Source organism: Ranitomeya variabilis, chromosome 5 (assembly GCF_051348905.1).
Source record: "Ranitomeya variabilis isolate aRanVar5 chromosome 5, aRanVar5.hap1, whole genome shotgun sequence".
Taxonomy (NCBI): Eukaryota; Metazoa; Chordata; class Amphibia; order Anura; family Dendrobatidae; genus Ranitomeya; species Ranitomeya variabilis.
The window spans coordinates 404,343,204-404,358,031 of NC_135236.1; positions in this window are offsets into that span (position 1 = coordinate 404,343,204).

A 14,828-nucleotide genomic window follows, 5' to 3' on the forward strand; every position below is an offset into this window, starting at 1 on the left:
ACAGAGCAGGTGACGGCGCCCACAATGGCTGAAGCGGCACTTGTCTGATGAAGTCCTGAAGGCAACGATGATCCATCTTCTGGCGACAGCGGTTGGTCTCCAGCACCTTCCGCTGAGCCCCTAGTGCATATACTGCTCTGGTCAGTGGATATACACTGAGGAATCGGGGCGCAGATGGCAGTCCTGCACCCGGTCTCTCTAGGCAACACACACACACACAGTATTCACAGGCCTGGAGCATTTGGCACCTTGCTTTGTGGTGACCAACGGTGCTGTGTACCCTTAGCCACAGTCCGCCTGCAATTATTGGTCCGGTCCCTTAAGCTTTCCCCTGGACAACAGAGGAGGCAACCTCGACAGTTCCAGAACTGATACAGAACAGGTATCTGCGGCACGGTCCTTCTTCTTACACAGCACACAGGTGATAACATGACAAATCATAATCTGAGTTTAGAATCCCAAAGGGTAAGGAAATTCGCACAGCTCCTGTTCCCGGCCAGAGAGCACTGACCTGGACCAGCATTGCACAAAGCGATCCACTGATCTTTAATACTGGTTGATCAAGAAAGTATTCACAAGATGTGCTTTGTTATAATCTAAAATCAGTCTACTTTAGTTCACATAGCTTCATGCGTCCTGAAAAAAATTCTGCAGTCAAAAGCACTGACATTAATTTAAGGGATTAATTCATTTTGAAATTGGTCCCTTAATTTATCCTGTTTTAACAGTCACCTTCAGGTATAGTGAGTAAAGCAAATTTAAAATGAATATTTCTGACAACTGGAAAAGATAATGAAATGCAAAACTAGTGGCAGTGGATCATGACTAATGACATGCTGCACAATTCTTGATATTTCTTAAATGTGAACATATATAATATGACAAGTTAATTTTCAATAAAGATACTTAAATGCCATGTTATTCCATTGATTAATGACTCGATTTCCATGATTCCCTTTTTTGACAACAGTTCTTACCTTTTAGAACAGATATAACTGATGTCAGTGCTATTCAAACAGCAAAAGCTAGGCAAATGTAGTCAATGCATTAATATAGATCTGAAACGATGAGTTGACTGGGAGATAATAGTTTGACACAGAACTTGCTGAGTATTACAGGATTACAGAACGATTTAATTGTTTTACTACAGACCTAAGAACTAACAGGCAGATAGTTGATAGCTACCTGTTTGTTGTGCCCTGAGCCGGTCTCTGACAGCACACAGCATTCACAGACCACTCTTGCCAGCAATTCAGCAGCTTCCATTGACGTCCAGTCAACAGAGCAGTGGCTTCTCTTCCACTTTGCTCTGTTAACGGGGCATGACTGCCAACGTCATGTTGATTGGCAGCTCTCTTCCCACTGCCTAATTGTGGGAAGCCAACTGTCAAAAAGCTTGACGTTGGCAGTCACACTCTGTTAACAGAGCAGCCAGGAAGAAGTAGAGCTGCTCTGCTGATGTGTAGCAAATCAATTGCCAGCAAAAGTGGTCAGTGACCTGACAGAACAGGCAGGTAGTTTTTGCCTCTGTTAGCAACTACCTACCAGTTATTGTTTAGGCTTACAGCAAAATAAAATAAAATAGTACTGGACAAAATTGTAAAGGGTTTCTTCACTACCTGGACAACCCCTCTTTCAATCTTCATGTTTGGCCCTGTTAAAATAAAAACACCTATACTCACCTCCGGTGGCAGCGCCATTCCAGCTCCATTGGCACTCGTATTCCCGGGGCTCACGTGAGGTTATGTCATGTGAACCGTACTCTCAATAGGCAGTGGAATCACTGTCCCTGCCTTTGGACAAATCGAACAGCAAGAGGAAGTCAGAGAGTAGCCACAGCCCTGGCTTCCTGTTGATGTTCAATATGTCTGAAGGTGAGAACAGTGAAGACAGCTCTGTTTGGGTGCAGGGCTTGTGAAAATTAACAACCTCACATGAGCTCCAGGAACATGACTGCCTATACCGCTGGAACGACATCGGTATGGAAGAGGAGTATAGGCATTTTTATTTTAAAGGGGCCAAGCATGAGAAATGAGAAGGGATTGTGCTAGTGCTCGACAACCCGTTAAACTTTGGTCTTAGAAGTTCCAAAAAGTTAAGAAATGAAGGTGCTTCTATGAGGTCAGTGAGATTACCAACATTATGTTAGAGCCAGAATTTTCTACAACTGAGCACAGCAGATTCACAACTATCATAAACTAGTTGCAGATTGTAAAATTATTAGGAAAGCCCCTATACACATTTTACTGTTGGTTAATGCAGCCAGTATTGCAGGTTTAATAATCATAACTTAGCACTCAACTTAAGGATGCTTGAACAGAAGGATTTATTTTGCAGTATACACAAAACATTTCGGTCTCTAGTGACTAGCGGTGGACTCCGCGTCTGGTGGCACGCTTGCCCGCACCATGAACTTCTAACAGTTTACCGTATGTCACGGTTCCCATAATTTCTCTAGCCCGTCCACAATTTTTCATCCAAGAACTAGGCATTGCATGCACAATAAAATACGTAACTGAAGAAGGTTCTATATGAACTGAAACGTTTTGTGTATACTGCAAAATAAATCCTTCTGTTCAAGCATCCTTAAGTTGAGTGCTAAGTTATATTTATTATGTGTATGGCTTGGGAGCCTAACTTTAGCACCACCTCGTAGCTGTGCTCACGGTGTTTTTTCACAGTATTAGCAGGTTTGACATCTCTAGCCGAATATGTATGTGGTCCTTAATTCGGAGGTGCCAGAAGTTAAAGTTCTGACATAAGGACAGATAAATCTTCAGAGCAGTACAGTAACTGAAAGCTGATACATGCTGCGTGATGGTATCAGACCATAGCTGTACGATTTAAGCCATGTATGCTTAACTCTGAAACGCTGCTATGTTTCAGAGAAAATCTACTGGGACCTAGCCACACATGAGACTAGTCGATCAGGCAGGTTTCTAGCTGCTTCTCCCTGCCCTCTCCCCTGGAGTGACAGGCCTCCCCCAATACATCCTTACATACATGCTGGGGGAGACCTGTCACTCCTGGGAGAACATGGGAAATACTGCTTAAGTCTCACCTCTTCTAATAGTCACCAGTTCAGCTTTGTTCCCTACAACTTTTAAAACATGTTGTTCTCTAAAACGTCACAGCATTTCTGAGTCTAACATTCCCGCTTAGCTTGACCAACTGTGTATATAATTTTCATAGTGGGAAACAAGAAGTATTGTGTCTCCTTGCGGAGCATGACATGTTAAGCATGTTGAGAGGAGGAGACATAAAGCCGCAATGCTTCTCTGGGAAATATGCAAATTGTCTCTTCAGAGAGGAAGAGGACTAGAACTCTAGTGCCACCTATTGGAAGTAGCAATCCAAATAGTCAATGTCGACCCTTTAACGAGCCTTGTCACATGACTTAGGATAAAAGCCAAACCAGAATCTCAATTCAGTGTCTGCAAATTGAGATTCTGGTTTGGCTTTTATCATGAGCCTCAATGTGCTCAAAACCACATGCAAGAAATATATTAACTTTTTAGGTGCTTTACAGGAGCTGAAGCAATGTGGAAGGAAAAAATGAAAATTTTTCTTATTTTCACAAACTTTTTATTTTAGACCCAATTTTTTTATTTTCACGAGGGAAACAGGAGAAAATGGACCCCAAAATTTATTGAGCAAGTTCTCCTCAACACGATTAAACCCAATATGTGGGAGAAATCTACTGTTTGTGCACACAGCAGGGTTTAGAGGGGAAGGAGCACTTTTTGAACGCAAAATTGTCTGGCCCGTGTTTGGAGAGGCCCTGATGCGCCTAAACAGTGAAAACCCTCAAGTGACCCAATTTTGGAAACTAGAACCCTCAAGGAACTTATCTAGATGTGTGATGAGTACTTTGAACCCCCAGTTGCATCACAGAAATGTATAACATTGAGCCATGAAAACAAAAAATTCATATTTTTTCCCCAAAAATGTTCTTTTAGCCCCAATTTTTTTTTATTCTCACAAGAGTAACAGGAGAACATGGACTCCAAAATTTGTTGTGCGATTTCTCCTGTGTACACTAATACCCCTTATGTGGGGAAAAACTAATGATTGGGCGCACGGCAGGGATCTTATGGGAAGGAGTGCTGTTTTGAAATGCAGACTTTTATAGAATGGTCTGCGGGCATCATGCCACTTATGCAGAGCCTTCGTGTCCCTAAATAATGGAAGTGTTGGAAAATTAGACACCCTAAGGAATTTATCCAGATGTGTGGTGAGCACCCTGAGACCCCAAGTGCTTCACAGAAATTTATAACGTAGAGCCATGAAAATAAAAAAATCACATTTCTTCCAGAAAAATGATGTGCCAAAACAGTGGAAACTCCCCACAAGTGACCTTATATTGGAATTGATCTAGTGTTTCCTGGTATGTGAATTTTAAAATGTAGTGGCATACGTGTGTAGTATAGAGTGCATAAGGTTGGCATACGTGTGTTGTGTAGTATACTGTACATTGGCATATGTGAGTTGTGTAGGGTGCAGTGCATCAGGTTGGCATACGTGAGTAGAGTGCATCAGGTTGGCATACGTGAGTAGAGTAGAGTGCATCAGGTTTACATATGTGAGTTGTATAGAGTGCATCACATTGGCATACATGAGTAGAGTAGAGTGCTTAAGGTTTGCATACATGAGTAGTGTACTGTATATCAGGTTGGCATACATGAGTAGTGTACATCAGGTTGACATACATGAGTACTGTACATCAGGTTGGCATGTGTGAGTTGTGTAGAGTGCATCAGGTTGACATGTGAGTAGTGTAGACTGCGTAAGGTTGACATACGTGAGTAGTGTACTGTACATCAGGTTGGCATAAGTGAGTTGTGTAGAGTGCATCGGGTTGGTGTTATGGACCTGGTGGTTAGGAGCACCCGGAATGACCTGATGAGTAAACTAGTAATCGGAACAAGCTCTGGGAAAGTGGGAACTCTGCTGACCGCAAACTCTACTCCTATCACACACACTAGAAATAGCCGTGGAGCGTACCTAACTCTCCCTAGACGCCTCTTCACAGCCTAAGAGCTAACTACCCCTAAAGATAGAAATAGAAGCCTAACCTTGCCTCAGAGAAATTCCCCAAAGGTAAAGGCAGCCCCCCACATATATTGACTGTGAGTTAAGAGGAAAGTCACAAACACAGGAATGAAACAGGTTTTAGCAAAGGAGGCCAGACTTCACTAAATAGTCAGAGGATAGAAAAGGGAACTATGCGGTCAGCACAAAAGACTACAAAAAACCACGCAGAGTAAGCAAAAAGACTCCTCACACCGACTCACGGTGTGGAGGTGCCACTCTGCACCCCAGAGCTTCCAGCTAGCAAGGGAATATCATGATAGCAAGCTGGACTAGAAATTAGCAGTACTAAGAAATATATTCAGGAAGCAGGAACAACAAATTAACTAGCAAAGACTTAGCTTCTGCTGGAGTAGACAGGTCCTCAGAGAAGTCCAAGAGAGATCTGAACCAATACTGAAACATTGACAGCTGGCATCAAGTAACGATCTGAGTGGAGTTAAATAGGGAAGCCAGCATAGCAATAAACGAGAGCAGCTGACAAAACCAACCTCAGTGACCAGCAGTTCCGCTCAAAGCCACCAGAGGGAGTCCAAGAGCAGAACTAACCAAAGTACCATTCATGACCACAGGAGGGAGTCTGAGAACGGAATTCACAACAGTACCCCCCCCTTGAGGAGGGGTCACCGAACCCTCATCAGGGCCCCCAGGGCGATCAGGATGAGCCAAATGAAAAGCACGAACTAAATCGGCAGCGTGGACATCGGAGGCAACAACCCAGGAATTATCCTCCTGACCATAGCCCTTCCACTTAACCAGGTACTGAAGCTTCCGTCTCGAAATACGAGAATCCAAAATTTTTTCCACCACATACTCCAACTCCCCCTCAACCAACACCGGGGCAGGAGGATCAACGGAGGGAACCATAGGCGCCACGTACCTCCGCAACAACGACCTATGGAACACATTATGGATGGCAAAAGAAGCTGGAAGGACCAAACAAAATGAGACAGGGTTGAGAATTTCAGAAATCTTATAAGGACCAATGAAACGAGGCTTAAACTTAGGAGAAGAAACCTTCATAGGAACATAACGAGAAGACAACCAAACCAAATCCCCAACACGAAGTCGGGGACCAACACAACGACGGCGGTTAGCGAAACGTTGAGCCTTCTCCTGGGACAACGTCAGATTGTCCACTACGTGAGTCCAAATTTGCTACACCCTGTCCACCACAGAATCCACACCAGGACAGTCAGAAGGCTCAACCTGCCCCGAAGAAAAACGAGGATGAAAACCAGAATTGCAAAAAAAAGGCGAAACCAAAGTAGCCGAACTAGCCCGATTATTAAGGGTGAACTCAGCCAATGGCAAGAAGGTCACCCAATCATCCTGATCAGCAGAAACAAAGCATCTCAGATAGGTTTCCAAAGTCTGGTTGGTTCGTTCGGTTTGGCCATTTGTTTGAGGATGGAAAGCCGAAGAAAAAGACAAATCAATGCCCATCTTAGCACAAAAGGACCGCCAAAACCTAGAGACAAACTGGGAACCTCTGTCCGACACAATGTTCTCCGGAATGCCATGCAAACGAACCACATGTTGAAAAAATAATGGCACCAAATCAGAGGAGGAAGGCAATTTAGGCAAGGGTACCAAATGGACCATCTTAGAAAAGCGATCACAAACCACCCAGATGACAGACATCCTTTGAGAGACAGGAAGATCTGAAATAAAATCCATGGAAACATGCATCCAAGGCCTTTTCGGGACTGGCAAGGGCAAAAGCAACCCACTGGCACGAGAACAGCAGGGCTTAGCCCGAGCACAAGTCCCACAGGACTGCACAAAAGAACGCACATCCCGAGACAAGGAAGGCCACCAAAAGGACCTAGCCACCAAATCTCTGGTCCCAAAACTCCCAGGATGACCAGCCAACACTGAGCAATGAACCTCAGAAATAACTCTGCTAGTCCATCTATCAGGGACAAATAGTTTCTCCGCTGGACAACGGTCAGGTCTATCAGCCTGAAACTCCTGCAGCACCCGCCGCAAATCAGGGGAGATGGCAGACAGAATTACCCCCTCTTTGAGAATACCAGCCGGCTCAGGGACTCCCGGAGAATCAGGCACAAAACTCCTAGAAAGGGCATCCGCCTTCACATTCTTGGAACCTGGAAGGTATGAGACCACAAAATCGAAACGGGAGAAAAACAGCGACCATCGAGCCTGTCTAGGATTCAACCGCTTGGCAGACTCGAGATACGTCAGATTTTTGTGATCCGTCAAGACCACCACGCGGTGCTTGGCTCCCTCAAGCCAATGTCGCCACTCCTCGAATGCCCACTTCATAGCTAGCAGCTCCCGATTGCCAACATCATAATTACGCTCAGCAGGCAAAAACGTTCTAGAAAAGAAGGCACATGGCTTCATCACAGAGCCATCAGAACTTCTTTGAGACAAAACAGCCTGTTATGACCCCAGTGGACAGGGTCTCAGAGGAACGTGTAAGTCTGCGAGATACAAAAATCCAGCTCATAGGGCTGTGGTAACTGGGTTGACCAAATAGCTACTCCTAACGCCAACACTAGAAGTAGCCGGGGATCATGCCTACGGTGATCGCTAGATGACTCGCGCCAGCTGGAGAATCTAACTACCCCTAGGAGAAGAAAACAAAGACCTCTCTTGCCTCCAGAGAAAGGGACCCCAAAGCAAGATACAAGCCCCCCACAAATAATAACGGTGAGGTAAGAGGAAATGACAAACACAGAAATGAACCAGGTACAGCAAAGAGAGGCCAGCTTACTAATAGCAGAATATAGCAAGATAACTTATCTGGTCAACAAAAACCCTATAAAAATCCACGCTGGAGATTCAAGAACCCCCGAACCGTCTAACGGTCCGGGGGGAGAACACCAGCCCCCTAGAGCTTCCAGCAAAGGTCAGGATACAGATAGGAACAAGCTGGACAAAAATACCAAACAAAACAAAAGCAAAAAGCAAGGAAGCAGACTTAGCTTGAAATACAGGAACCAGGATCATAGGACAAGAGCACAACAGATTAGCTCTGATTTCAACGATGCCAGGCATTGAACTGAAGGTCCAGGGAGCTTATATAGCAACGCCCCTGAACTAACGGCCCAGGTGAGGAAATAAGAAAAGACAGACGCTCCAGAGTCAATTCACTAATGACCACTAGAGGGAGCAAAAAGCAAAATCACAACAGTACCCCCCCCTTAGTGAGGGGTCACCGAACCCTCACCACGACCACCAGGGCGATCAGGATGAGCGGCGTGAAAGGCACGAACTAAATCGGCCGCATGAACATCAGAGGCGACCACCCAGGAATTATCTTCCTGACCATAGCCCTTCCACTTGACCAGGTACTGAAGCCTCCGCCTGGAGAGACGAGAATCCAAGATCTTCTCCACCACGTACTCCAACTCGCCCTCAACCAACACCGGAGCAGGAGGCTCAGCAGAAGGAACCACAGGCACAACGTACCGCCGCAACAAGGACCTATGAAAAACGTTGTGGATAGCAAACGACACAGGAAGATCCAGGCGAAAGGATACAGGATTAAGGATTTCCAATATCTTGTACGGACCAATAAAACGAGGTTTAAATTTGGGAGAGGAAACCTTCATAGGAACAAAGCGGGAAGAAAGCCACACCAAATCCCCAACACGTAGTCGGGGACCCACACCGCGGCGGCGGTTGGCAAAGCGCTGAGCCCTCTCCTGTGACAACTTCAAGTTGTCCACCACAAGATTCCAGATCCGCTGCAACCTATCCACCACAGAATCCACCCCAGGGCAGTCAGAAGGTTCCACATGACCCGAAGAAAAACGAGGGTGGAAACCAGAGTTGCAGAAAAACGGCGAAACCAAGGTGGCGGAACTAGCCCGATTATTAAGGGCAAACTCAGCCAACGGCAAGAAGGTCACCCAATCGTCCTGATCAGCAGAGACAAAACACCTCAAATAAGCCTCCAAAGTCTGATTAGTTCGCTCCGTCTGTCCATTAGTCTGAGGATGGAAAGCAGACGAAAACGACAAGTCAATGCCCATCCTACTACAAAAGGATCGCCAGAATCTGGAAACGAACTGGGATCCTCTGTCTGACACAATATTCTCAGGGATACCGTGCAAACGAACCACGTTCTGGAAAAACACAGGAACCAGATCGGAAGAGGAAGGCAGCTTAGGCAAAGGAACCAAATGGACCATCTTGGAGAAGCGATCACATATCACCCAGACAACAGACACCGGAAGATCAGAAATGAAATCCATGGAGATATGTGTCCAAGGTCTCTTAGGGACAGGCAAGGGCAAGAGCAACCCGCTGGCACGAGAACAGCAAGGCTTAGCTCGAGCACAAGTCCCACAGGACTGTACAAATGACTGCACATCCCTAGACAAGGAAGGCCACCAAAAGGATCTGGCCACCAGATCTCTGGTGCCAAAAATTCCTGGGTGACCTGCCAACACCGAGGAATGAACCTCGGAAATGACTCTGCTGGTCCACTTATCAGGCACAAACAGTCTGTCAGGTGGACAAGAATCAGGCCTATCAGCCTGAAATCTCTGCAACACACGTCGCAGATCTGGAGAAATAGCTGACAAGATAATTCCATCCTTAAGAATACCAACAGGTTCAGCGACTCCAGGAGCATCAGGCACAAAGCTCCTGGAAAGAGCATCGGCCTTCACATTCTTTGAACCTGGTAAATACGAGACAACAAAGTCAAAACGGGAGAAAAACAATGACCAGCGGGCCTGTCTGGGATTCAGGCGTTTAGCAGACTCGAGATACATCAGATTTTTGTGATCAGTCAAGACCACCACACGATGCTTAGCACCCTCGAGCCAATGACGCCACTCCTCAAATGCCCATTTCATGGCCAACAACTCCCGATTGCCCACATCATAATTTCGCTCAGCAGGCGAAAACTTCCTAGAGAAAAAGGCGCAAGGTCTCATAACAGAGCAACCAGGGCCTCTCTGCGACAAAACGGCCCCTGCTCCAATCTCTGAAGCATCCACCTCAACTTGAAAGGGAAGCGAGACATCAGGCTGGCACAAAACAGGCGCCGAAGTAAACCGACGTTTCAACTCCTGGAAAGCCTCCACGGCAGCAGGAGCCCAATTAACCACATCGGAGCCCTTCTTGGTCATATCCGTCAATGGTTTCACAATGCTAGAAAAGTTAGCGATAAAACGACGGTAGAAGTTAGCGAAACCCAAGAACTTCTGAAGACTCTTAACTGACGAGGGCTGAGTCCAATCAAGAATAGCTCGGACCTTGACTGGGTCCATCTCCACAGCAGAAGGGGAAAAAATGAACCCCAAAAAGGGAACCTTCTGTACACCAAAAAGACATTTTGAGCCCTTGACAAACAAAGAATTTTCACGCAAAATTTTAAAGACCATCCTGACCTGCTCCACATGCGAGTCCCAATTATCAGAAAAAAACAGAATATCATCCAGATAAACGATCAAAAATTTATCCAGATAGTTCCGGAAAATGTCATGCATAAAGGACTGAAAAACTGAAGGGGCATTAGAGAGCCCAAAAGGCATCACCAAGTACTCAAAATGACCTTCGGGCGTATTGAATGCGGTTTTCCATTCATCCCCTTGCTTAATGCACACAAGGTTGTACGCACCACGAAGGTCTATCTTGGTGAACCACTTGGCACCTTTAATCCGGGCAAACAAGTCAGACAACAGCGGCAAAGGATACTGAAATTTGACAGTGATCTTATTTAAAAGCCGATAGTCAATACAAGGCCTCAAAGATCCGTCCTTTTTAGCCACAAAAAAGAATCCCGCACCAAGAGGGGAAGAAGACGGACGGATGTGTCCTTTCTCCAGAGACTCCTTGATATATGAACGCATAGCGGTATGTTCAGGTATCGACAGATTAAACAGTCTTCCCTTAGGAAATTTACAGCCTGGAATCAAATCTATTGCACAGTCACATTCCCTATGAGGAGGCAATGCACTGGACTTGGACTCGCTAAAGACATCCTGATAATCAGACAAATACTCCGGAACTTCCGAAGGCGTAGAAGAACCAATAGACACAGGCAGGGAATCCTCATGAATACCACGACAGCCCCAACTAGACACTGACATAGCCTTCCAGTCAAGGACTGGATTATGGGTCTGTAACCATGGCAGCCCCAAAACAACCAAATCATGCATTTTATGTAGAACGAGAAAACGTATCACCTCGCGGTGTTCAGGAGTCATGCACATGGTAACCTGTGTCCAATACTGCGGCTTATTTTCTGCCAATGGCGTAGCATCAATACCCCTAAGAGGGATAGGATTTTCTAATGGTTCAAGAATAAAACCACAGCGCTTAGCAAATGAGAGATCCATAAGACTCAGGGCAGCACCTGAATCTACAAACGCCATGACAGGATAAGATGACAGTGAGCAAATCAAAGTTACAGACAGAATAAACTTAGGATGCAAATTACCAACGGTGACAGGACTAACAACCTTAGATATACGTTTAGAGCATGCTGAGACAACATGTGTAGAATCACCACAGTAGTAGCACAAGCCATTCCGGCGTCTATGAATTTTCCTCTCATTTCTAGTCAGGATTCTATCACATTGCATCAAATCAGGTGCCTGTTCAGACAACACCATGAGGGAATTTGCGGTCTTTCTATCACATTGCATCACATCAGGTGTCTGTTCAGACAACAACATGAGGGAATTTGCGGTTTTGCGCTCCCGCAACCGCCGGTCAATTTGAATAGCCAGGGACATGGTATCATTCAGACCTGTGGGAATGGGAAAACCCACCATAACATTCTTAATGGCCTCAGACAGGCCATTTCTAAAATTAGCGGCCAGTGCACACTCGTTCCAATGTGTCAGCACGGACCATTCGTGAAATTTTTGGCAATACACCTCAGCCTCGTCCTGGCCTTGAGACATAGCCAGCAAGGCTTTCTCTGCCTGAATCTCAAGATTGGGTTCCTCATAAAGTAAACCGAGCGCCAGAAAAAACGCATCAATATCAGCCAATGCCGGATCTCCTGGCGCCAACGAAAAAGCCCAATCTTGAGGGTCACCCCGTAAGAATGAAATAACAATTTTTACTTGTTGAGCAGAGTCTCCAGACGAACAAGGTTTCAGGGACAAAAACAATTTACAATTATTCCTGAAATTCCTAAACTTAAATCGGTCTCCTGAAAACAGTTCAGGAATCGGAATCTTGGGTTCAGACCTAGGATTTCTGGTAACATAATCTTGTATAGCCTGCACACGAGCGGCAAGCTGGTCCACACTTGTAATCAAGGTCTGGACATTCATGTCTGCAGCAAGCTTAAGCCACTCTGAGGTAAAGGGGAAAAGAAAAAAAAAAAATGAGAGAGGGAAAAAAAAAAAAAAAAAAACTCTAAATTTTCTTTCTTATAATCCCACTTCTGCAATGCATTAAACATTTAATACTGGCCTGGCATACTGTTATGACCCCAGTGGACAGGGTCTCAGAGGAACGTGTAAGTCTGCGAGATACAAAAATCTAGCTCATAGGGCTGTGGTAACTGGGTTGACCAAATAGCTACTCCTAACGCCAACACTAGAAGTAGCCGGGGATCATGCCTACGGTGATCGCTAGATGACTCGCGCCAGCCGGAGAATCTAACTACCCCTAGGAGAAGAAAACAAAGACCTCTCTTGCCTCCAGAGAAAGGGACCCCAAAGCAAGATACAAGCCCCCCACAAATAATAACGGTGAGGTAAGAGGAAATGACAAACACAGAAATGAACCAGGTACAGCAAAGAGAGGCCAGCTTACTAATAGCAGAATATAGCAAGATAACTTATCTGGTCAACAAAAACCCTATAAAAATCCACGCTGGAGATTCAAGAACCCCCGAACCGTCTAACGGTCCGGGGGGAGAACACCAGCCCCCTAGAGCTTCCAGCAAAGGTCAGGATACAGATAGGAACAAGCTGGACAAAAATACCAAACAAAACAAAAGCAAAAAGCAAGGAAGCAGACTTAGCTTGAAATACAGGAACCAGGATCATAGGACAAGAGCACAACAGATTAGCTCTGATTTCAACGATGCCAGGCATTGAACTGAAGGTCCAGGGAGCTTATATAGCAACGCCCCTGAACTAACGGCCCAGGTGAGGAAATAAGAAAAGACAGACGCTCCAGAGTCAATTCACTAATGACCACTAGAGGGAGCAAAAAACAAAATCACAACAACAGCCCCTGCTCCAATCTCAGAAGCATCAACCTCGACCTGAAAAGGGAGTGAAACATCTGGCTGACGCAACACAGGGGCCGAAGAAAAACGACGTTTCAGCTCCTGAAAAGCCTCAACGGCCGCAGAGGACCAATTCACCAAATCAGCACCTTTCTTTGTCAAATCAGTCAAAAGTTTAACCACACTAGAAAAATTAGCGATGAAGCGACGGTAAAAATTAGCAAAGCCCAGGAATTTCTGGAGGCTCTTCACAGATGTAGGTTGAGTCCAATCATAAATGGCCTGAAGTTTAACAGGGTCCATCTCGATAGTAGAAGGGGAAAAAATGAAGCCCAAAAAGGAAACCTTCTGAACTCCGAAGAGACATTTAGACCCCTTCACAAACAAGGAATTAGCACGAAGGACCTGGAATACCATTCTGACCTGTTTCACATGAGACTCCCAATCATCCAAAAAGACCAAAATATCATCCAAATATACAATCATGAATCTATCCAGATACTTTCGGAAGATGTCATGCATAAACGACTGAAACACAGATGGAGCATTTGAAAGCCCGAATGGCATTACCAGGTACTCAAAATGGCCCTCGGGCGTATTAAATGCTGTTTTCCATTCATCGCCCTGTTTTAATACGCACAAGGTTATATGCCCCTCAAAGATCTATCTTGGTGAACCAACTAGCCCCCTTAATCCGAGCAAACAAATCAGACAGCAGAGGCAAAGGGTACTGAAATTTGACCGTGATCTTATTGAGAAGGCAGTAATCTATACAGGGTCTCAGAGAACCATCCTTCTTGGCCACAAAAAAGAACCCTGCTCCCAACGGTGATGAAGACGGGCGAATATGCCCTTTCTCCAAGGACTCCTTTATATAACTCCGCATAGTGGCGTGCTCTAGCACAGATAAATTGAAAAGTCGGCCCTTAGGAAACTTACTACCAGGAATCAAATTATAGCACAATCACAATCCCTATGAGGGGGTAGGACACTGGATTTGGGCTCATCAAATACATCCTGGTAATCCGACAGAAACTCAGGGACTTCAGAAGGAGTGGAAACAGAAATTGACACCAACGGAACATCGCCATGTACCTCTTGACAACCCCAACTAGACACAGACATTGATTTCCAATCCAATACTGGATTATGAACCTGTAGCCAAGGCAAACCCAACACGACCACATCATGCAAATTATGCAACACCAAAAAGCGAATATCTTCCTGATGTGCAGGAGCCATGCACATGGTCAACTGAGTCCAGTACTGAGGTTTATTCTTGGCCAACGGCGTGGCATCAATTCCCCTTAATGGAATAGGATACTGCAAAGGCTCCAAGAAAAAACCACAGCACCTGGCAACCTCCAAGTCCATCAAATTCAGGGCAGCGCCTGAATCCACAAATGCCATAACCGAGTAGGATGACAAAGAGCAAATCAGAGTAACAGACAAAAGAAATTTAGGCTGTACAGTACCAATGGTGACAGACCTAGCGAACCGCTTAGTGCGCTTAGGACAATCAGAGATAGCATGACTGGGGTCACCACAGTAAAAA